Raw genomic sequence first — 25,994 nt, 5'->3', positions numbered from 1 at the left:
TATCTGAACCCAGAACAACTGGTATGAAGCACATTTATCTGTCGCTTCCTGTTCACTTTTTGCCGCTTTGGTTTGCGGTTTACACTCTGCAGTGTGGGTCGTGTTGTTTGTCGGGGCGTTTTGGACCGTAAAGGGTTTGATTCTGGGTCAGACAATAAACTCAGGGGACAAAAACATGCTGAAATTTATTTAAAATTATATTTATTTAAACAAAAATCCACCAAAAGACAGGGCTACATCAGTGACAAAAGGATATTGTTATTATTATTATACACACTCACTCTATGTTTAGAGTCTGTTTATATGCATTCATCTCTCCCCTCCTACTACACACACACACACACACACACACACACACACACACATGCAACCATAAAGGAACATTGATAATCCTTTCTACAGATTGTCTGGCAGTATGGTTAGCTGGTTTTTTTTTTTTTACGGGACCATCTTATCAATAATCAAACCATCTATACAAAAAGTACAATTCTCACATTATTACCGAGTCCTAAACACATTTACAGCACAAATTAAAATTAATTTAGCATTATTAGAATGCATCTCTTGAGTGTAGTGACTTTTATATTAACAAGAAAATGAAAATGTGATACATCTAAATAAAAAAAAACCCCAAAAAAACAACAAATATATTTACAATATTGTACAAAACAAACATAAAAGAAAATATGTTAACTGAAGCTGTACAGCAGTGGTATTACACGTATTGATGGATAAATATAGTGATATATTGATTGCTTTGAGACGACATATACAGTAAGTATTAGCATGTAAAATGCAGCGTTGAGGTAATAAGAGGCTAGATGATGTTCGAGCTTGCTATGCTTAAAGTTACAATGGTAACAGACAGAAAATATACATATGAAGTAATCTGGAATGACTTTACGATATCTTTACATATCGTTTATAAACTAGGTCTGTTCAGTTTTCTTTTAAAGCAACTGGTAAAAACTTCAGCAGTGCAAGCTACTCACACCAGCCACGACACAAAGGTAAATGACCAAATAAGGCAAAATGTACTTTGAGGTTTACAAAAGAATCTGTAAACAGTCAGCAGACAACAACAGCAACAAAAAAAACATGTTTGTATGTTTTAAGTAAGACAAGAAGTTCAGCTTTATAGAAATGACTATAAGCAGCTACACAATGAATAATTATGGCTATATGCCGTCCCACACAGAATTCACTCATCATCATCACAGATTCATGAAAATGTGCTTGAATTCTGAGGAGGAAACCGGGGCGAGGGAATGGCTTGCTCCATCGTTGGACGGTCAAATAATTAATAAAGACGAACGCAGTGGGTGGAGGTTGAAAGAAGACTGCAAAGCAATGGGACAAACTAAATAAACGGAGAATCGAGAGGATGTGGTAAAGCACAGCTCATCCTACAACATGTAAAAGTTCGTAGGTACGTTACAACTGCGGAGCATAAAGTAGATAATGTGTCAAAGGTCAGAGTGGAATACAGTACTACTTTGATATGTTTGCAATGAAGTTAGCCCCCCACAACATCAGCAGATCAGGGCCATGTTTTGTTCTCTTACAACACCTCCTCTTTCATCCTCTTTCTCCCTCTTTCATTCAACCATTCTATCAGTTTACAGCAGATAAACTCAACATTGTGTTTTCTTTATTCCCCTTTTATCCCTTCTATTTCCCCCTCCAGTGCTCACAGCTGCCACTCTTCACCTTCTCCTCCTTCCCTTTGTCCTTCAAAAGGCTCATCACAACTTCTTTTCTTTCCTCTTCCCACCCTCGTTCCCTTCATCCTCACTGACACCCTCCTCGCTTTGGTCCACGGCGAGCTTTTCGTCCGCGTCGCCGTGGCACTGCGAAGTGGAGTTGTTGTTGTTGTTGCGGCAACGGGAAGCAGAGCGAAACGTTGCAGACATGGGCGATGGCGTGTCCACCTCTCTGTCAGGTCCGGAGCTGGAGGTGGGAGACGGAGGAGGCAGGGAGGAGGAGATGGAGGGCTGGAAGAGAAGAAATACACCCTTTTTTTTCTTATCACTGTCACATGTGTGTATGTGTGTGTGTGTGTGTGTGTGTGTGTGTGTGTGTACCTGTAATGAGATACTGGACTTGTTGCTCTTCTCTTTGACTTTAGCCAGAACTCCTTTAAGTCCAGAGGATCTCTCCGTCATCTCCAGGGCGGCCCTCAGCAGTCTCGGGGTCTCCTGCCTAACAGGGGCCGCCGGAACCTTAGGCTCTTCTTTGGGCTCAGGTTTCTTTCCCTCAGTTAGCATCTTCCTGTGGTTGAGACAGTAACTTCCATCAGACTTAATACATACAGTGCATCCAATGTTAGAGGTTCAAGATTTTTTATTTGCTCATGAGTAGCTCCATTGATGTTTAACCTGGCTTTCTTGCGGAGCAGTTTCTTGGACTCCGGGTAGTGGACCAGGATCTCATTCAGGTCTTTCTTGTCCAGGATGAAGAGATTAGCAAAACCATGGGCGATGACATTCGCTGTCCGTCGGTTACCGCCGCCTACTGCAAGCAAACTGCCAGTCGGAGAAATTGTGGTTGAAAATGACATTTTTACAACAGGTTTGACATTTAAGTGTCAGGTAAACAGATGAGTCAGTTAGATTTTGTCACGCAATACTTGTATTTCACAAAATAACATGGAAAAGGTTCATGTTTTTCTCAAATACTGTATTTTTTTCCTACTACTTTTTGTACCTTTTGACTAATTCACATACTTTGTAAATTTGTATTTATCTTATGTGTCGTTATATTGGAAAATATACTGAATGTAATAGCCAGTTTCTGCACTCGGAAATGAACTATATCTAATTCTGTTATGTAAATGTAATATCTAAGGTGGAATTATATTGATTGATTTATTTTATTTAGCAAATCTGATGAAGCAACATGTAAAACATGTAGTTCGCTCCTTTTTGTTTTTTAATATAATGAAACTGTGTCAATCCTGGAACGTGCTGGAATATATTTTTGTTGTTTGGTTCACTTAAAGTCAAGACAGGTAAAGATTTATTTTTCATTCAACACCACCTGTAAAAATCTCTTCACCTGATCTCTCCAAAGACCGATCCTGCTCTGAGAGTGACAAACACTGTCCTCCCGTCCGGTCCTCCAACCACCTGCACCTCCCCTGCCTTTATGATGTACATCTCCCGACCCACCTCACCCTGGGTGAGACAGAAGAGAGAAGTGGAGGCAGACAGTGAGAGGGAGAGAGCAATACAAATGGTAAAAACTGAATCCATGTACAGTTGTAGTCTACAAACAAAGCAGGGGCAGGTTTGCAAACAGTACGTACCTTTTTACAGACATAATCCCCGGGCAGGTAGACGACGGAGCGGAGGCTTTTCAGCATGTCAAAGATCATCTGTCGGTCACAACCCTGTTGAGAGAGACGACAGAATCGGTCTCTGTATGGAGAGTTCAATACTGACTGTTTGGTCTGACTTCATGCATTGTACTATTTAGAATATAAGTCCCTAGCAAGTACCCTATGATATTATTTTCATGTGTTTTTAGGAATTCTAACCTGGAAAAGAGGGACTTTGCTGACGATGGAGTAGTTGACGTCTACAGCGATGTCCAGACGCATTTTATCTGGCAACTGAGTCAGCAGCTCCTGCTCATCTGGAAGTCAGGCAATAAGAGGTTAAAGATAATCCAAATGTCAGATGTGTCTAAGATTCATATGAACATGCACACATAATGCTCTCCTTACCCAGCATGCCTTGTGATTGCCAGGTGTAGTTGTACCAGGTTTTGACGCGGTTCTGGACGTCTTTGGGGATGTGATAGGAGGACATGTATTTGATAGTGTTGTCCATGCATGTGCGGTAGTAGGTCTGACCCGCTGTGGCCGCACCAACCACATCACGCATCTGAGAGTGAGCAAAATGAGCCGATTGAGGAATAAAGTTTGTTCATTTCAACACTATCGTTGCACAACGAAATGTATGAAGTGAAGTGCCTAATGACAGCACACTGGGGCTTTATATTCATATATCTACCTGTCCAATCATGATGGAGAAGGCGAAGACTCCAACAAAGTAGTTGATGAGTTGAAAGACAATCTCAAACAGGGTGGTGGGGTCTGGCAGTCCACCAATCGTGATCAAGGTCTTCACCGCAAAGTAGTAACAGCGAATGTAACTGAGCAGAGACAAAGAGAGGAGGCATTAGAAAGAGGCAGGACAAGGAAACACTTTCAAATGAACATAGTTTTAAAATAAAATGATTTAATCAGCCATGCACCAATCGATCACCTTCAAAGGTCCAGTGTGGACCTTTAATCCCAAAGCAGTCATGTGGTTTGTGTCTGTAGTTTGTGTGTGTTTGTGATTATTCCACCAACCTGTTGCCCTCGCCATTGTACACCCACTTGGTTGATCCTATTCCCTGATAGGCAGAGCCCCAGTAGTACAGACAAGCATTGCAATGGAGACAGTAAAGAAGGTAGGTGGTGGTGCGAATCACCCTGAGAGACAAAGAGTGAGACAGACAGAAACCAAACCACCCAGTTATTTGTTCATCTGTGTAATATCTCAAGGAAACAGATAAAGACAAGAGAGAATTTAAGGACAGTGAGACACCATCAGGTTGCAGCTGACCTGTAGATGAAGGCTTTGGTCAAGATGGCCTCCAGACGCTCGTTGAACTCAAAGAAGGAGTTGATCTGGGGAGGCATTGATAGAGAGACAAATGGCTAAAGATAAAAGGATTCTTGCCAGAATACTGCAACAGGTTATAATGGAGTGTTAAAGGGTGAAACAGGTGAATATACAGCAGTAAACCTCACCTTCAGCAGCCTGGGTAAGCGAAGCAGAGGGTTGATGCCCGTTTTAAAGTAGAAGAGCTCCAGGGGAACAAGGCTGGCTACATCAAACTGAAAAACAGGAAGGTACCACCTTACTCACTGAACTGCTTCATTCAACTATTAACATGTGAAGCCCAGAGAATGATAATACACTCAAAAATGTTATTCATCTCTTGTTACTCACTTTGAAGCGTGTGGTTTTCATGTAATTCTTCCTCATATCTTTTTTGTCACACTGTAAAGAAACATGAAGACATGAACAATGACCCTTGTAGGTTGATCTTAATATACAGTAATGTAATAAATGTCATTCCAGCTGTTGATAGCTAAAGTGATTCTTTATGATTTTGTTTGCCATAAAACAACCCCCCTCACCACTATGTCACCACCACGAACAAACTGCAGCCGCGGCTGGAAGATGGTGATGTCCAGGATGTAAATGAGGTCACACAGGTAGTCGGTCAGCAGCCAGTAGTAAATGTTATCTGGGGTCTGGTAGGGGAAGGCCCAGCGCGCTGGGATGAACCACAAGTTCCAGTTCCACGCCAGCGTGACCATCAACATCCACAGAACATACATTAGGTCTGGGGAAAGAAACGAAGATGAGTGGGAGAAGGGAGAGGGAGAATTTGAGGGGATTGACAGAGGTGTGGAAAGCAAGGAGTGATAAGCAGGCATCAACTACCATGCTGTTAAGTGGAGATTGATGGGAGTAGCAGAGAATAACAAACAAGCAGGACCAGATTTGACTACCAAACTATTTGTGACGTCGCAAATCATGTTTGTAGGCTCCGCCCCTTAAAATCGTTTTTTTTTTATTGAACACAGAGAAACTTTCCACTTTCAGCAGATGAATGTGGAAACTTGTGGAGACCCTGCACACACATCATTCTGCACAGTGAAACTCATCCAACCGGAGGAACAAGAAGAAACAATTATTTGTGTGGAGAGGGAACTTATTTGCATTATTGAATTGGTCAATATTTGTTTGTCATTTAACTGCTCTTTTGTAACTGTAACACACACTTATATACTTTACTTACTATCTTTTGCTTTTATTGATATTATTATAATTGTTGTGTTGTGTTTTTTTAATCTGTGAAATGTTAACTTCAGGTGGAAGCTTCAAATAAGCTGACATGAGTTTTCTTCTTTCTTTCTTCTTGTCATTTGTATGTATTTTTTAAAATAAATAAATAAAAGGAGGAAGAGTGGGAACAGGAAATGGACTGGCTCACAAAGTCCACGAGCAGTAGAGGGTAAGTTACACATGATAAGGAGACAGGTGTCTCAGAAGAGTACAGTAGATTCACCTTTACCAAAACCTCACAATATTTCATCGCATTCTAGTTGCATATGAACACGATAAACCAAAGAATACGGTTTTCTTTGGGGTGAGCATCAAACAGCTCAGTAAAGTTTGCAGCCAAAATCTGTGTTATTTTAGGGTTTTTGTCAGAACTATGTGGCTTTCGAGTAAAGAGGATTCTACTGTACAGTAAAGCGCTGTAGGTGGCAGCAGGTGGCGGGTTCTCACTGGTGAAAGGGTCGATGCTGGCAGGGAAGCGGTAGTGCATACAGGCTCGTATCCACCGAGGAGCTTTCACCTTGCAGCAGCCGCTAGACTGCTCTTCCTCTACCCCACTCTCCACTCCTCCTCCTCCTCCTGATGGACCTGCTTGTGCCTCCTTCTCTCCCTGATCCACTGGTGGAGCTGCAGGAGCAGGCTGAGGAGCTGGAGCCTGAGGAGGAGCTGAAGGGTGGCGACAGGGGGAAAGGGCAAAATGTTAGATGAACACATGAGAATGGTGAACGCACAGGCCCACCCAGGTTTGGTTTAATTGTGTCAGACTGGATCAGATTTTTCCAGTTATAAGGGTCACAAAGGTGTTAACCTTGGGGGATTTGTCTTGAATAATGAAGTTAATACAGTAGGTGGGGTCGTGCCTGTTAGAATTAGAAGTATCAATGTCTGTGCACCACGCTGATACCACATATTCTTTCCCAGGATAGTGATGCGCCCTACTTTGACTCTCCAGTTCATACAACAATGATAGCAACCATACAGGCTTAGTAGTACAGGTGTTCCCAAACCTTCGCAATAGATGCACAATCCCCTCTTAGTAAGCTAGTCCCCTCAGCTTTTTAATTTTAGGTCTGAAGATTATAAAGTTTTCATCGTCAACCAATGATCAAACTCACTGTAAATTACAATCAATCTTATTGTTCCAACTTCAAAATAATGTTATAAAAATTCTGTTCCTTGTTTTGCTGCGGAACCTCCACCTGTTGGTCTCTGGACCCCAGTTTGAAAACCACTGTAGTATACACTAAAATAATAATACACTGTATATGTATCCACCTGTTTATTGGATCGGTACTCGGTATCGGCTGAAACACAGAGTTCAGGTATCGGAATAAGTATCAGGAAGGTGCCACAAATGAACACATTTGCAGAAATGTCTTAATGAACTAAACAAAATCTTTACTAGAATCTAGACTACAGTTACTAACATCATACCCTGCTAACGTAGAGGAAGTGGGGTGTTGCTGCTTCAATAAATACTCTGGAGCTTGTAAACATCAGCGTGCAGACCATACTTCCCTTTTTCAACTGTATGGTGATTTGATTTAGATTTTTTCCTGCATCCATACCCAGCTTGGATCTGCACACTGTCCACCTTCTCTACAACTAAGTGTCTGCTATTGTACTACAAAGGGTACGTAGCTTGACAAAAGATTATTCAGTGTGTACTGGCTACACAGATTCTTACATTCACAGTGGAGAATGCAAGAATTCCTACAACAACAATGATAAATGAATAAATCTTTGAAAAAGTTATTTATGTCCATATAATTTTTTGTCAAAGCCACAGGGAGGGCACTGTAGAGGGGCTAATGAGGTGCATGACATGTGGCACTGAAGCTGCAGGTTGCCCGACCCTGAACTAAGGGGAAAAGGAAAGTTGGGAGGCTGAAACCTGGAGCGAAGCTACTACTGCTACATCTCACCTGTGTGTGTCAGTCAGTGGGCAGTTACTGATGTAGTGTACAGACGGCAGTCCGAGGTGTGGGTATGACTTAAATGAGTGGACATTTTCTCGGCTGGACATGGCTGACTCTTTTAGCCTGGAAATAAAATATACTATAACACACAGCGGCTACAATGTAAGACCACCATCTGCCTGTATATTTCTGACTTGTTTCACTTCTGGATGCAAGGTTTAATGCTGTATGGCCAGCTCAGTGTGTGTGCGTATGGACACTCACAGGTCATGACGCTGTCTTCATCGGAGCTGTCGGGGTCAATGAGTTTCTCCTTTGCCTTCTCCGTTCTCTCTTTAAACATGCGGACCAGCTCCTGAAGACGCTCGTTGACCACTGTGCTGGTCTGGCTGGCTGAGGACGCTGGACGTTCTTTCAGTCTTGGAAAAAAAAGTCAGAAATTAAACTAGATGATGCTGATTATTATTATTATTGCAAAAAGCCCATATATTATTATTACTAGTATAATTACACACACTTTCTTTATTGTTTGTGGGTTTGTTTATGTTTGTGTGTGTGTACAGCGCTCACATGTCATCTGTGCCGTGCAGACTGGACTGGCTGGGCCAGGCCCTGACAGGCATACTTCCTTCATCATCATCATCTTCACTTTGAGAGTGCAGCCTCCTACTGTTAAAGTTAAGTAGACACAGCAACATCATTGGTTCAACTTTGAGACAGGGCTGCCTTAGTTAGGTTATTGCTTCTTTGTCTTTTTCACAAAAAATGAATGATGTGTACATAAAAACACACAAAATCTAATAGTTTTTATATGTGCTACCTAAAGAAAAATGAGAAATGAACATGCAGCTACCTGCTTTCATGCTCACTCTGTATTTATGATTGTGAGGAATGCAAATTCATGAGCACACAAAATGATGATTTAATGAGTGAACGAGTGAAAGACTGGTCAAATCAAATGGATTAATGAATGGTGATGAATAAAATATCGACTGGGAAGCACGGTGTGTGGATAAAGATGGATACTAGATGAGTCAGTACAGTATTTAATAAGATATCTTACATCTTTGTCCAGATAGTCCTACGATTCCTTCCACTACTGTCGTGGATGGTCACAGCAAGGTGTGAATTGTGTGTGTGTGTGTGTGTTTATGAGAGAGGGAGGGGGGGGAGAGGGTTTGTGTGTGTGTGCCAGGGAAAGCATGATATTAATCCAAGAAACTGATAACAAGTGAAGATCGGTGACACAGTGATTATGCCAGTGCAAGATTGCGATGCATCTGTTTATTGACTTTGAAGCCATGCAAAAGAAAACAGTAGATTCACACTTCACAACAGAACACAAACACAACACAAAACAACAGTTTTAGCTCCACAGTGATTCATATAGTAAACTATCTGTGTTCTGCACAAACACTATGTGTTGGGTTGCTTGTGTGGGTCATTTTGGCAGCAAATTCAAGACATGTCAGACTTTTCCTAAGTAACACACACGGTTTCTGCAGGACACTGAAATACAGACAGATAGACAGACATGTGCTTCTACCAACTGTGATTGGACAACAAACACTAGAGGGCAGTAGATCCATTTCAAACAGAGATAAAGACAAAGACATGAAGAGTTTCACTCCAAAATGACACATTTAATTAAACCATGATTGATGATAAAACATAATTCTTTCACTGAAATGCAGTAAAATGAATCTGAATCAGGTGCTCCTTTGTATTTTTTGTATTTTTAATCCAGAAGCTTCTAAATGTTGTTTTAGCAGCTAGAAATGTTTAATTTGACTCATTTTGAATGAAAACACTCCACTTGCCAACAGAAAAGCATGCACCTTAACCCGAATAATATATAGTAGTCCTATTACTTTGTATTTCTCTCCTGTGAAATGCTTTTTAATGAGTGCATATAAACCATGCAAATGTATGTTTCACTGGAGAGAAATAATGAATCTGTTGAAAGAAGACTGAAAGCACTACAACTCAAACAATCCATGCAGTTTTCTTACTCTTTATCTCCTTTACTGTGGATGAAAAGCAGGAGGGGAGAGAAAAAAGACAAAAAAATATATATTATAATGCACAGCCGGATAAAGTGGAATTTAAATACTAACACTCTCAAAAACCTTTTACAATATGAGATAAATTATCCTTCTTCAGCATCAGCCTCTTGGTTAAACATTAGATGTGAAGCGGTATAACTAATAGGGGCAGTGTTTCTCACCTTTGACGACCTCCAGAAGGGGTCACGGGGACAGTGAGGGTTGTAAGTTTAGGGTCCTGGGGGGTGAGGATTTGGGGGATATTGCCTCCTCCCCCCTCCCCTCCTCTCTCGTGGTCTGAGTCGACATCCTCTACGTTGACGGCCGGGTGAAGGCTGAGGCTAGAGCTCTCTGGACAGGTTGAAAAATGTTTGTTTATTACTTCACAAATACCTTGAATGTGTTGGGACAAATAGAGCAGCACTACAGCACTGCAAGTGGAAAAGCAGGTCACAGTTACAAGCAGGACAGCGTAAGAGGGAAGCAGATTTACTAGGGATCTACGTGGGGGTTAATGCTGGAGGATCCACCTGCGAGTGAACTAGGCCATGTATTAAAGAACGCCCTGATAGCTGAGAGGACTAGTTTACTCTTCTTGCAAGCCATTCAGTCTGGCTAATCTGGCTCACGGTGCACTGGCAAACTTCTGTCGTCCTCACTAAATACAAACAAGTGTCAACAGTCGCTGCGCTGCATCCTCTTATACATTAATTACAGTTTGTGGGAATGGAGGTCAGCCTATAGTACACACTTCAATCATGTTTTTCTGTGGGCAAAATAATGGAATAGTTTGAGGATGTGCGTGTAAACCTCTCTTTCTCCCTTTGCAAACACATTAATGCTGTTGCTTTATTCACATTACGTCTGAGAGAGAATGAGACAACACACAAACAAACAAAAATCTACTACCACAACACCAAACTGATACTGTTTGTTCCTGTCAGTGTGTTCATGATCCTGAACACACCTTCAGTGCCTTTGTAATGACATCTGAACTCAGTTGATCAATTATAAGTTTCTTTATCTCTGATTATTTGTAGATAAAGTTCAGTGGCAATCAGCTGTTCTTTTCTTTTTAGAGCTAGTTTGTCCTGACGCCACTAATATGAGACAACTGTTTGCTCACTATGACTGAGTTCAGGTATCTACAAGGATCTCACGGTGCTGCAGATTCACCTGCGGGTCTTATTGCTGAAACATCTGAGTCATCTTCGATGAAGAACGCCGGGTTAGAGAGACCTGACGGCTGGCGGGACAGTGAGTTGAGCTGCTTTGATGGGGGGCTGACAATTGGGGGCAGGCGTGGGTAGGAGGGCACATTGGGCAATTCGAGGGAGCTACCGTTGGGGGAGGATGGAGACGGGGAGCGGGAGCGGGAGCGGAGCTGAGGATGGTGAGGAGGAGGAGGGAGAGGGGAGTGTCGGACGAGCCGGTTCAGTTCGACATCTTGCTGATTCTTGTCTTGCTTCTGTTTTTGCTGTTGTTGTTGTTGTTGTTGTTTCTTAGGCATCTTGAGGCATAAGGCTGTTGAGGCGGTTCCGGACGTTGAGAAAGTACTGCTGCGTTTGGCTGGGGAACTGGGAGAGCTTCTGGGGGATGTTTGAAAAGCTCTGGGAAAGACTGAACAGACTGGGGTCGACTGAACCCTCAGAGTTTTTGGGCAACAACTCGGTCAGAGTCTGGGCGATATTTCGGGGGACCTGCGTGAGTCGGATCTGGGAGAACTCCTGGCGCAGTTCAGGGGGTAGGGTGGGTAAGTACTTGGTGATGTCAGAGAGCTGGGTGGGTAGCTGAGGCATGGGGGGTATTTTGGGAGAGGAGATGCCGTTCTCTTTGAAGAACGCGTTGATGTTGCCGAGGCACTCAGAGGTGTGAGGAATGCGCATCAGGCAGCTCTTAAATGCATCACAGCTGACTGGAGCTACAGAGGAGACAGGTGGATAGGCACATTATAAGCAGAGGAGGGAGATGGGTTCAATAGACAGCCAAAAAGCATGCAGTCAGTCTGAATAGTAATGTGAGACTTCTTCTTGATGAGAAAATGGATAACAATCAGTAGGGATGCACAATTTATATATTGGGGCCTGATAATGGGAAATTCATATGGTTAAGTATTATTCTGGTAATTAAATTATAGTCGATGTAAGTTTTATATTCTACGAAAGCCAAAGTATATCTGAATATTTGAATAATAAATAATAATAAATGAACGTTTGAAGAACATTTTTTGTGTTAACAATAGTGGTGTCACTTCAATTTGGTTAGGGGAGAGGTATGGAATATTAAATCATCCATCTTTGCTCACAAAATCTAAGTCTTGAGTGCATAAACAACAGGTTATGAACTTCTTTGTTATAAAACAAAAATTATAGACAGGCCTCTGCTGAAGGACTATAAACAAAAAATGTCTACAGACACATCTAGAGGCAGCCTGTCAGTGTGGCTGATGTGGAACAATATTAGCGCCATCGTCTCTTCCAAATGTTAACACGTTTCTCCTTACTGCTCCTACTTACTGAACAAACTCATTAAGAAGGCAGAGTCTGTTGTTGGCTCTAAGCTTGTCACCCTGGAGGAGGTGGTGGAGGACAGGATGCTGGCAAAACTGCTGGCAATCATGGACAATCCCTCCCACCCCCTCCAAAAAAACTGGACAAGCTAAAGAGCAGATTCAGCAACAGATTCATTCAACCCAACTGCTCTAAGGAACGATACAGAAAATCATTCCTCCCCACTGCAATAAGACTTTATAACTCATCTGCCTCTGTCTGATCCACAATTACAGAACATTAACACTCCACTCCACAATACTGGAACTATTGATATTGTTCCTTGCACCATATCTGTATTTTATTCTATTGTATAGTATTGGATTCTATTGTATTTTTATTGTATTTTATAAAATATTTCTGCTATGACGACCCAATTTCCCTTCGGGGATTAATAAAGTCTATCTATCTATCTATCTATCTATCTATCTATCTATCTATCTATCTATCTATCTATCTATCTATCTATCTATCTATCTATCTATCTATCTATCTATCTATCTATCTTAATGACATCTAATCTAATCTAAATCTCTGTAGTGTTAAATATATTAATTCATAAAAATTCCATCTAAAATAACATGTTGCTGGCTGAGATATCCATGTATACTAGATTGCAATGTGCATTGATTAAGGATATGTTTACATTATTTTTAAATTTGTTTTGATATCAGAATTATATATTGGCCATCAGTCGCTCTCTAAATATCGGCCACTTAAAAACCCATATCAGTCAGCCACAAGTAAACATGTGAAATTAGCTGATTATGGGTTATTGTATAAGCTGAAAAAGAATCCATATTGTGCATCCCTAATGATCAAAGTCTGCAACATGAACTATAACAGTCAGAGCTTGACAGACAGCCACTCTAACAGACATAGAGCTACAGTAATTAAATCAAACAGAGCTGTAGTTGTCTGCATGTAGAGGACGTTAAACAACAGTCAGACTAAGCAGCTTGTGAGCTCAACACAACCGACCAGTCAGGCATACAGGAATGAAACTGCTAATTAGAGCAACTCTAACACACATACAGAATCTGTAACCAGGGGCGTGTCCAGACTTTTTGGCTCGGGGTGGCACGAGTGGGGCACTGACTTGTGTAATGGGAGCATGAAATATGTGTCTCAGCTTTCCCAATTGACGCAACTCCAATACTGTTAATGGACACTGAATATATGCAGAAATGTATTCAAATACAGGTGAAAATAACACATTTATACCACGTGCCACATAGGATTACCATAAAGTGCTCATGTCTGTAAAGGGGAGACTCCCACAGAACCCATTTTCATTCAGATATCTTGAGGTCGAAAGGGCCATGCCAGTTTAGTCAATGCCAACATTTTAATAAAATAGAATAGTACATACCACCACAGTCGTCCCCAGTAGCTTCCTCCTCCTACGAAAAAACACATAGAAAAAAACACATTAAGACATTAAAGGACGGGACGGGGAAGGAAAGGAAACTTAACGAAAGAAGTACGGCGGAAGAACTCTCTATAAATGTAAAATAATTAATATACAACAATGAAATGAGGTTAAATAAACTGATTCATGAGTATTACAGTCACCATGAGGTGAAACTTAATCACTGTGTATGTTCTATCTGTGGACATTACTTTTTCAGGAGCTTTGTCAGCTTTGGCGCTTTGATCGTCTTTCTCTGTTTTCTGCGGCTGCTGAATTATGGGCTCTCCTTCTGAACTTGCTTCCTGGGTCTCTGGTTCTGGCTGTGGTTCTGATTCTGGTTCTGGTTCTGGCTCTGGCTCTGGCTCTGGCTCTGGCTCTGGCTCCGGCTCCGGCTCTTCCTCCGGCTCTTCCTCCGGCTCAGAGGTTTTCACTGGTTCTTCGGGACTTGGAGGTGGAGAAGGGGAGGTCTGCTGTGGCTCTAGATTTTTTTTTAAAATATAGATTTCATGAGATTTCAACATCAGAACAGACAAAAACATCTGCTTGCCGATGCAGATGTTACAGAAAATACACTATTTTCTAAGTTTCTGGATTCTACCTGGTTCCTCTGGGGCAGGTTCCTCAGTCTCTTCGTCCTGTTCTTCCTCAGCAGGGATCTGGTCCTCTCTGCAGGACAGGACAGGGGAAATAATTTAATTAAGCGCAGTGTGAGGCTTCCCACATTGAGCCCCGCTGTGTGGTTGCCTCTGTGTGATGAGCTCCCAACCTGGGGGTCCCGACTCCTTGCAAGGCCTTCTTGATTTTAAGGGGTGTAAGAAAACTTTTGCTTAAAAAATAAACGGTAGGCCTCTCAGCATTTCATTCATTTCTATGAAGAAAAAGAGGTTTAATATCAACCTAGAAACACATTAAAGCTGTAGTAGGTAACTTCAACATTCCTTAAATCCTGACAGTAAAACATGAGACAGATAATATGTGTAAAAATCTGGTTCTTCTGACTAAAAGTCAGCTAAATGTTTATAAAAGTTACCTACTGCAGCTTTAAAGGACCAGTACGTCCAGCCTTACGACAATTAAAATCCAGTTTTGTTTGTTAAAATCAACGTAATTGATAAGTAATTAAAACATTTCCAGGCTAGTTTCCACTACGTTTACAAAATTGAACCCAAGGATGTGATTGGATCTGTGTATTTTAAATTAGTAGGGAGGTTGTAACTAAGGATCTTTTTTAAATATTATTACTACTAATGCCTTAATACCCGACACTGATGGTGGCTGGACGTTACAGAGATTTATATATTATTATAGGGTAGATTATCCTTGGTTTTTATCCTTTAGATTGTAGGTTATTATATAGACTGCACTGGATGAGTACAGACTAAGAATAAAGGCCTGAAGACATTAAAACACAAGTTAACTCCATTTAGACTGCGACACATTTCACTTGATACTGTAAAATATGGAAGCTTGAACTTAAAATGTGAGCTAGCTCAGTAGTTGGTGTTTCTTTCTGTTGTTTGTATAAAACCAGTGAGTTGGCGACCACCTGTAACAGCCTTATATAATATGTTTACACCAGCACAGTCATAAAGTTAGGGTTCAATTAACAGCTCAAACTTCATTCATTTCTTAACACACAGCCAGTCCATTACATAACCACCATGTTATCACCAGATACTCACTTTCTCTGTCAATATTCACATGCGTTAATCAGTTAATAGTCCCAACAGTTAAATGTCCACGAGCGAGGAGACACGACAAGTAGCTCGTGCGGACCAGATCAGGAGATTTGAGATAATTTCAGGAAAAAACAGCAGGGAAAATATTCCATTACATCTCCGTGCATCATTTTCTATCCTTGTTGCTGCGTCTCCGGACGTGAAGCAGCAGCAGTTGCTGCGTCTCCGGACGTGAAGCAGCAGCAGCAGCAGCAGCAGCAGCAGGTGCACACTGTTACCGGGGGAACCGTTGAGAGGGGAAGAGGGTGGGGGGGGTTTGTTGCCAAGGGAAGCTGCGGTTGCTATGGTACATTAGTGTGATGCTGAGGCAGCGCGCAGATAAGATCACATTATAACGAGAACCCACGGGATTTGAGACCTGACAGCCAAATGACTGCTGGATGGGAACTCCCACTGCCAGCCAATGTAAGTGGGGATAAAACACACTTTTATTATTATTTATTTATGTGTTTTGACACAATATTTCTCGTGTGTCCTTTTATTTATTTGATTTAATTTAATTTAAAACTTTTTTAAATTTAATTTGGGCACACACTGCTATATATATATATATATATATATATATATATTGCCCCTGTGTGTTATGTTTTTAATCTCTTTTTAATAGTATCTCTGATTGTTGGTGTCTTTTTGGTTGCTCCTAATATTATTATTTATTGCTGCTATTTGTTTTATTATTATTATTATTATTATTATTATTATTACTGGGGCCATAATGCCACATTATACTAAATAAAATTAACTAAGGAGATGTAAAAGGATCTGAATACTTCTTCTACCACCGAGTCTCTTCCTGTAGTTTCATCCTCAGGTTAACAAACTGCTGGGGACCGGATGTGGAAACTTTATTAGATTAGTAATCATCAACAGGATAATTTATAAGTTTAGAACTGTTTACACAGTTAGGCACAGCACAAGAGCAGTGTGATACAGATTCTAAGTGAAAGACTAAGTGGGTTGTAAGTGGGTAATGTGGGTTTCAGAGGAAGCTAAGAACGTCTGTGTCTGCATACTTACTCTGTGATGTTACAGTTGTCCAGCTCTTCGCTCTCCTCTTCTTGTGGCAGCCTGGTGAACACACAGTGTCACATCAGTTCACAAGGATGCTCCCAGTGCCACAATACAAAAATGCCCAAACACACACACACACACACACACACACACACACACACACACACACACACACGTTCTCTCTGTCTAAGTGAGCACAAGTTCTTACTCGGCGTCAGGCTCGTCCAGCAGTTCCTGACTCCCCAGTGAGAGTTTGATGGACTGCCCCTCACTGGCCATCTGTCTAATGGCCATCTCAGCTGTCTGCCTGGCCACCTCTTCGGCCATACGTGCCAAATCCAAGCGCTCCTGCTGCAGACTAAAGAGACACAGGACATCTGTGTGATAATTGTTACTAATGTGGTAGATTACATTTTGGATATGACAAGAATCTTAACACACAACCGGGTTAATTTAGGCAAAAGTGACCCAAATCTGTAGCCTTTGTTTCGACCCCTATGTATAAGATGTAAAAGATTGCTCTTAAATCAAACTGCATAGACAAGAAGTCTATCAGGGCATAAAGTTCCAGCTTGGTCTTCTCATTCTCAAAGTTAAACAGGATGAAAAGCTGGTATTGTTGGCCTGTCAGGGGCCAGTATTGTGACTTAAATTTACTTGCAAACATTTTAAAGATTCCCTCCAGACATTGAAGTTGAGTGTAGGGGAACTATTTAATCTGTTGAGGAGCATTTACACCCAGTAGGGGGGTAACTTACCGTTCCTCCATGGTAGCCAAAGCTATATCTTCGGCCTCCCTCTTGATGCTTTCAATGAACGGCGTCCAGCGGCCCGTCTGGGTCTCAGCGTCTTCCTGAGACATTTTTGCCACACTCTCTGACAGTTGTGGTTCTGAGTTGCCCATCTGAGGCTGCTCTGAGGCGTCCTGCTGGTGCTTTGCTGCCGGTGACAGTGGAGTCGGTGATGTGGACGGTGCTGCAACTTTGGACCGACCATGTTTCTGCTGGACCTCGTTGTCGTACTCCATGTCTTCTAGTACCATGTCGGGTTTGAGTTTGGATGTAGCTACGAGGGGAGGGAAGGCGTAAGAAGCAAAGAGACATGTGGTTGACATTGGACATGATTTGGTTTTGGGTTTGGAAGTGTGGACATTGTAAACTGGATTTGATCTAATGTGCTTACTATACAGGGTTTCAGGGTTTCTTATGATACAGATATACAGCTGTGACTGTACATGTTCTATCACTTGTGGGGGTTTGTTTTATGTTGGAGACATATTAAAGTCATCTTTATGTGTACATCAGTGGTTCCCAACCCTTTTTGATATTGGATATAGATATTAAATACATCATTCAGTGCATAACAATACTGATAAACTGTACAATGAACCCACATATTTAAAAAGGTGATTTGGATTCATTTTGAGCAGATTTTTTAATGTGAATATTGCATTCGAGATGTGTTTTCCTGATATTTTTTAGGAACTTTTTATGCAATTATCCTTCTGTATTAATTTTTTTTTTATTTTTTAACAATCATAGATATTGAATAGGCTTCTTTTTTGACAAATTCAGTGTTTATCTTCTCTTCTCTCTCTTTTTTCTGCTTTTTGGTTGTTTTAGCTGCATGAATTAAATGATGAGATATAGGCCTACTATATATATTTATTTTTCTTACACCCATTAAAATCAAGAAGGTCTTGTGACACCCTGTGAAGCTTTGACGACCGGTTGGGAACCAGTGGTGTAAAGGATGCAAAGTGTTCCAGATGGGGAAGGATGCTGTCAGACTTAAGTTATCTTATATATCTGTAAGGAAGGTTATTGATAAGACCACCACATAAATGATTTCACACCAAATCTTTATTATTCCTGCAGTATCCTCACATTACACGACGTAATCATATGTTCTAACACCTTGTCTGCATGACAGCATTTTCAATGTGAGCAAAGTATGGCTCGGTCAAATCAAGTCACAACACCAAACCACATCCCCAGGCCACATTCACAGTTCAAGGCCATAAAATTAGATCAAGTGGATCAAAATAGGCCTTACACTGCATGTATACTTTTACATTTGTGTTGTGCAGCCTCTGTTAAACCTGTGGAAAAGCTTATACCCACTGTAACATGATCAAGACCCAAACTGAACTGAACTTTCTTTAAGCATAGTAATGAACAGGTTCTTAATAAGTAGGACTTACACATGAAAAATAAGCTATTATTATAATTCCCTCTACAAATCGAGTATAAATATAAATGTAGTTTTACTTGTCCATAAACAACTCAATAATAAATAAGTATAGCTGCCATTTAATTATTATTTCAATATTTCTGGGAACTGGGAACGGAAGATTTGACATTTTATGCTTCTAAACAGAAATTAATAATTAAATTAATGATCAGTACATCATATTTTCTACCTCCTATTATTCTTTTTCTGGATATGAAAATGGCAACATGAATATACAGTGTACATTGCCATAGGTTAAAGCACATTAAAGTAGCAGAAAAATATCCCGTCTGCAACCTTTTGTGCATGACACCTACAGGAATTTCAAATAAATGGCGAATACTAAATGTTTCTGTGTCACACAGAAAATGTGCAAATTCAAATCACAAAGACTAAAGACAAAACACAACATCGATTAGCTATGAATATACAGTACATATTTTTTATATATATATATATATATTAGTGCACACATTTTAAGTTGTAATACATTCATATGAAACTGTATTGAATACAGTAAGGTGAGTTGAATATATATCTTTATATTCTTGTAGTATTTTACAGCTGCCTTGTTTCTGCACTGAGCTGCACGGCTGCACAGCACCCGCACTTCTGCCAACAGTACAATATGTCTATTGGTATGTGTCTGTCTGCCTGTCTGCCTGTGTGGGAATCAGAGCGTCCCCCAGTCGTCTCCTCCTGCTGTTTAAGGGGCTCGCAGCGCCTTCCCCCCTGAAACAGAAGGAGAAGAGGCACTGAGTTAGGCTCCGACCGTCCGACCAAAACACCTCTTCAAAAACTATGGGGGAAAAATAAGAGGGTGCTTCAACAGAAAACACTTTCCACATATTACACAGGAGTTACTCAAAGGGAGAAATGACCGGCACATTTCACCGGTTAAATAATGACTTAAAACAAACGCACCCCATGTTATTAAAGAGATGTTTTCTGCTAGAGTTAGGCATTACTCTCTAAGTGGCTGAACAGTATTTGAAGAAAACATTATGCGTTGATAGAACTGTGAATTGTGGCACTCAGGGATACTGGCGAGAACACGGCAAGCAGAGGAATATCTTTAATCATTAGGTGAATAAAACCAAAACTCACCTTTCTGTATAACTTCAGCTGCACCCTGAGAGCAGAAAAAGGAGGGGGGAAAGCTTAATTTAGTCACAATATGTACCAGAAAAGATGGATAAACAGAAGAGTTGAAAGAATGAAAGCCAAAGAGGAGGAGAAGAAAGAAAGGAGAATTTATTTATTCTCAGAAGTTACCCCAGTGTCGTCTTTGGGTGGGACGGCAGGCTGAGGAAGCTTCAGGCCCAGTCCTGACACGAACCAGCCAACCACACTGTCAACAGACAAACTAATTACTTAAACTGTTACAGACTTTAGACACAGGTTTACATTTTACATCCCAGTCCTTCCAGTTATAAAAGTGTTTTCACGGAAAAGAGCAGTGACATCTGTCGTGTAGACATCTCCTTTGTCCAGACGGATGACAAATGAAGCCAATTAAGACTCCAGCCCGACTGTTATATGATTTTTGAGACTGATACTGATACAGATTTTAGCTTTTTGTGTAGGAAAAGCACAGGTGTAAGTAATAATAGCACCAGAGTTAGCTAACTGATAATTTGCATTTGTTGTCCCAGATTGTCCCATCTGTTGTCTCCATTTAAGCTTGAGTTTGAGGGTCCTGTATTGTGCATGCTGGCTCACTGTCACACAGATTCCTGATGGTTTTTTCTTCATGGAGATCATCACTGTGTCATTTTATGTTTTACCTCGTCTTGGGGAAAGAGAGTCTCATCAATAAAGGACAGTGAGGGATCAAAACGTACCCTGAGGCCTTGCTATCAGTATCCAGTGAGATTCCACTGAGAGACTCAGGTGGTGGAGACAAAACTGGAGAGAAGAGAAACAAATGAAGTTCAGAGTGCCAAACAGGTATCCATCCAATAAAGTCCAAATATAATCAGTATAATGGAGATTTTAAGACTTCAAGGTTGTGTGTGTTGTGACTGTCTATGTCTAGTGTGTGTAGGGTTATGGCGTGTGTAAACTGGTGTGTATTGGGACATTGATGTGCGTGTTTATGAGTGTGTGTATGTACCTTTATCCAGAGAGGAGCGGGTGGACTTGGAGTATGGTTCTATAGGTACGGCACCAGGGGGCAGCATAACTGGCTGAGGGACCATCTGCTTTATCCAGTTCACCATGCTGCAGCAGATAAAGATAAATGGTGAGCCCCACACATGTTTATATGTCTCATACAGTAACTACCTGTTAATCCAATGCATCAAATGTCAGGTGCTGTATGCACCGTGGTTCAGCTTTAACCACTGTGAATGGGTAGTAATGAGTGTTTCATGCTCACTTGGGAGGGAGCAGTCTCTGACTCTCTACCTCTGACGCCTCGTCCTCTGACACCATCTCCACCACCGGGATGTGTGGGAGGGGATCGAAATCTGGACAGACCAGTGAGACAGCAGAGATCAGCTTAGCAGTCGGGGTGGTAAATTACTGATATTTAAACACAAAACTCAAAGACAAATGATCAACAAACTCACCTGGCATTGTGGCTACTTCATACACCTAGGGCAATAGAGATAAAATTCATTTAAAGTCAAAGATTTTCTTAAGTTTCTTACATTAAGGAATTGTTATTAATTGATAAGTAATTAAACAATCTTTACTCCTTTATATCCATTATGTGAATGTGAGCAGAGGTTAGTGATGGTCAATCAACTCCACACGCCACGTGTGCCTCAACATGCAAGCAACTACTGGGGTCAGGGTGGGCTACAAATGGGGCTCACTGGAGCAATAAACATCACGTCTCACACGGGTCTGTTTTCATGTCCATACCCACAGAACAGCACATGAGTGGGGCCCTTATGGGCAAAAGTTCAGTAACTTGATCCTCATATATTTCCGGTAATGTGACAGTGACTTGATTATCTGTTTCCTGCAGAAGTCTCAGGATATTACGATCAGTTTATCATGAGGAGGTGTTTATTGCTGCAGACCTGAGGCCTCCAGGTAACAGGGCTGTCCCACGAGGAAACTGGTTTAAATAGCAGTGAAGTTAATGGAGGGCTTTAACCTGGATAAGCCCCCTGTAGATACCTTCATAAGCTTACACGTGATTAGTATTATAAGCATGTGGGACAGTATTAAGTTGCGCAAGTCAAATGTCACTATTATGTGGGAGTATTGGTTTCTGGAGAAGAAAATAACTTCACATTTACATATGGCTTATTGTAGACCATGCATTTGATCATATTGGAGTTGCTGTTCCTTAAATTATGTTTAAATATAATAGAATTACTTATATGCCAAATAAGTTTTAGGTTTTGTTCTGAGGCACTAACTGACCCTTCCTAAGTCCTCTGCCATCTTCCTCCTTTTTTGTGCTTTGATATGCTAAATGTTGTAGTTTATTTAAAGACAAAGTCCTCGCGTCTCACCTCAGTGTGTTCTTCGTTGCCGTTGTTGCAATTAGTCTCTTTGTACTTTTCATCAGGCTGAGGCAACACCTTGGTGAGACCCTGAGCGACCCAGCCGATCACTCCGGACCTGGGAGGCCAACAAAACACGAATTTACCTTTGAAGAATGTATTTAGCATTAAACAATCTCTCTTCTAATCTACTCATACTGTACCTTTCTCCATCCTCTCCTGACTGGTGGGCGGCAGCGAAAGAAAAAAAACAACATTTAGAAGTTAAAGAAGTGTACTGCAAATCTCCCTTCCAATTATTTTGTCAAACAATTGCTTCTCCTGTGCATTTATAGCATTCACAAAGCATGATGACCAAGGAGTTATGAGCCAGGATTGCAGGAAAAGTGGGTTGTGAATTGAGATAATAAAGAGGGCAAATGTCATGTGCAGACAGCTGATTAAATGTTGCTGTATCCCGTTTAATTACTCAATTTGGCGAGTGTGTCTTCTTCATACCACAGTTTTATCAAAGTGTCACCTTTGTCAGACAGTGCTTCAGTTAAAAGAAATGTGTCAGTCTGATCCCTATTTCTCACAGGACACTGGGTAGAAGACCTGAGCGGACTACATGACCCCTCAAACATCGATAACACCCACCTTGGCATCAGAGTTGGACCTGCTGAGTCGAGGGGAGCCAGAAGGTTGAGGCAGTGAGCTGACGAACCCATTGGACAGCCAGCCTAAAACTCCAGTCTGGTTCTGGCTGTAGAGGAGATGGTAAAATGTCAGTATGTCTACACACACACACACACACACACACACACACACACACACACACACACACACACACACACACACACACACACACACACACACACACACACACACACACTTATTAATTCATACAGAAAAACTAGCAGACAGAGAGGTTGTACCTGTCCTCTGAAGCCTCTTCTGTGTTTTTCAGTGGAGGACTCTTCACTGTGGGATAAGTTAAAAAACAAAAAAATACTTGTTTTACATGCACTCTTACACATAAGCTGACAACCAGTATAAAACAAGTTTAAAATATCCTCACCTGATCTGTTTTTAGGTTGGTCCTGTAAGGTCAGAGAGACAGAGAGAGAGAGAAAAATGAGAAGAAATACTCAGAAATGACACTGTATGTGTGCTGTGTGTGTGTGTGTGTGTGTGTGTGTGTGTGTGTGTGTGTGTGTGTGTTTTGTGTGTGTTGTCGTACAGCAGCAGGGTTCTTAGGAGCTTCTTCTGTCCCGGGAACTTCAGGAAGTTGGGGGACCACTTTCACCACCCAGTTAAACATCCTGTTGAACACACATACACACACACAAACATAGTCAGCCTCTCAAAAGCCCCTTCATCAAACATTGTTGATAATGCTGATGATAATGATGATAATTCCTAATAACTCGTTCCTCATGTCTTCATTAAAGCAGCCACTTCATCTGTCAGACGGAGAGCCCTCAGCTGGAGCTAATGAGGCCTGATGAAGCACGTTCACGTGCTCCGTCTGTGCTTTCATCTCAGGCAACGTTTCTGGCCAAACCAAAAATTTCTCTCTCTTGTTTTTCACATAAATCTTTCAAAATGTCTTTAGTTTCTCATCAGACAATTTGAAGCTTTACAGTGGTCTAAATCTTAGCTTCTAGCTTCATTAATTAAAACACTAGTCAGGTAAAGTTGGGGTCTTATTAATTAGCAATTAACTCAGAAATCAGGGTCCTGTCTTTAAAGCAAACTCCTACACAGGAGTCAAAAGTCAGAGGAGACTAAAAGGCACAGGGGTAGAGGTTATCCTCACTGAGGCAGCAGTGAAACGTAAGCTGCTTTACCAGCAGCCTCCACAGGTGGTAGAAGGTTAAACCAGTTAAATCAGTTAGACGGGCAGAAATCAGACTGAAAAGTACAGGAAGAGGACATTTTAACTGGTCCAGCACACTGGTTCAAGATAGAGGTTTACAGAGCCAGCAGGAAGGCCGCTTGTCTGACTTAATCTCAAGTGTGCGTATTAGGCTACCCGCTGTGACACTTTATCAGCCTGTTGAGATAATCCACTTCAGCAACGGGGAAATGAGCCACTGAACCCGCTGATGTCCAGTTAACTGGCCGCAGCAAGGAGTCGGGGGCAAACCAGTCGGCTGTTTTAGCGGTCATGACAAATGCAGTGAGGGACCATGATAGTTCCTTCTCCTAAAAGGTCATTTGGCACATAAAAGTTGTTGAAATCATATCAAACTGTGTTATTTGGTTATGTTTTAACGATCATCAAAGACTTCCCCAGAACAGCAAATATGGATCTACTGTATGAACTGAGCCAAGGTGACATCTGTTGTATCAAATGGTGCCAAAACGAAGCCAGAAATGCCTAAAAATCAACTGGCATGCACAAATCCCTGCTTCTGTCTGTCTGTTATTCACCCTCTTCTATATGCAATGGATTTAGAAAACGAACCCAGTATGTCACATTGAGTTTTCACCATTAATCCACCACTTTATTCTTTGGATCTAAGTGTAGCTCCAACATAGATGGGGGGAATTATAGCTCTCTATTTTTTTATCTATCTACTATCTATGAAGAATCCACACACAAGGCTTCTTTACAAAGCTGTTCAGGGCAGAAGGGAGGCCCCTGCGATCTTCACTGATTAGGACAGACACACAGTGATCACACACTGGGATCACAACAACAGTTTAATCTCAAATTCGTAGCATTGGATTAAATAGTGCAGCTCTACCCAGCAACTAATCTACAGCTGTCCTCGCTGCTTGAGGCCCGGTTCGACTCCTGACATAAGCCCTCATAACGCACGATCATTCTCAGCCATCAAAAGAGCAAAAAGCAGAGGTAAAAAAAACACGGCAAAGATATAACTCTTTATCTACTGATTGTGTTTAGAATTGAGTGCAGGATTTGTGCATTTAAGCCTCTTTGTCCTCAGATAAGACCTGACAGTAAATACTTGACAAATCAGAAGCTATAAAGAAACATCAACAGTTCAGCTAAACCCACTGTGTCTTTACCAAGATCACCACAACACTTCACTCAATCAGCACTCAGGTATTCATATCCAAGTAATCTTTATGTTAAATTATGTATTGCCCTACATCTGTACAGAATAACTAAGGCTTGTTTTCCTTACCTGTGTGTCTACAGGTGGCTCTGCATGCCGCCTCTGTGTGGCGTAGAGATCCAGAGTCTCTGCACAGCCAGCGCAGGTCTGCTGGGATTGCCACAGTGGCTGCCTGGGGCTAACGGGATTAACCGGCACCACTTGAAGGTCAAGGCACAATCCCAGACTGTGAGCCATCGCAGATTAACCGCAGAGAAACGTATTGTCAGGACACCATCCCTATAAACTGTTATCAAGACATAAAGACAGCAAAAAGGAGGGATTCCCACTTCACATCACCACAGACTTCAGGGAACTGGGATAGAAAGTGCACCTCTTTTTTTTACCAGCAGTTGCAGGATACAAACACTCAAACACAACAGTGCAAGATGAACTGTGATATTATGCGTTTGCACATCTGGATCATGAATTTGTATCATAAACATGTTAAATACAGACGTCTCTGTGATCTAGACCAGCAGTTCCCAACCTGGGGGTCGTCAAAGCTTCACCGGAGGGTCACAAGGCCTCCTTGATTTTAAGGGGTGTAAAAAAGAAACTTAAAGGATATACACATATCTATATCTCATCATTTCATTCAT

At 41.4% G+C, this 25,994-nt stretch overlaps 1 pseudogene; it reads right to left on the bottom strand.

The window, feature by feature from the left end:
• Positions 1-184: 184 nt before the first annotated feature.
• LOC127352815 (cyclic nucleotide-gated cation channel beta-1-like) lies at positions 185-25,527 on the bottom strand (annotated as a pseudogene).
• Positions 25,528-25,994: the final 467 nt, after the last annotated feature.

This window comes from Dicentrarchus labrax, unplaced genomic scaffold (assembly GCF_905237075.1).
Source record: "Dicentrarchus labrax unplaced genomic scaffold, dlabrax2021, whole genome shotgun sequence".
In the NCBI taxonomy this organism is placed as follows: Eukaryota; Metazoa; Chordata; class Actinopteri; family Moronidae; genus Dicentrarchus; species Dicentrarchus labrax.
The sequence above is the reverse complement of the archived record's forward strand: the minus strand, read 5'-3'. Positions and strand labels throughout refer to the sequence as shown.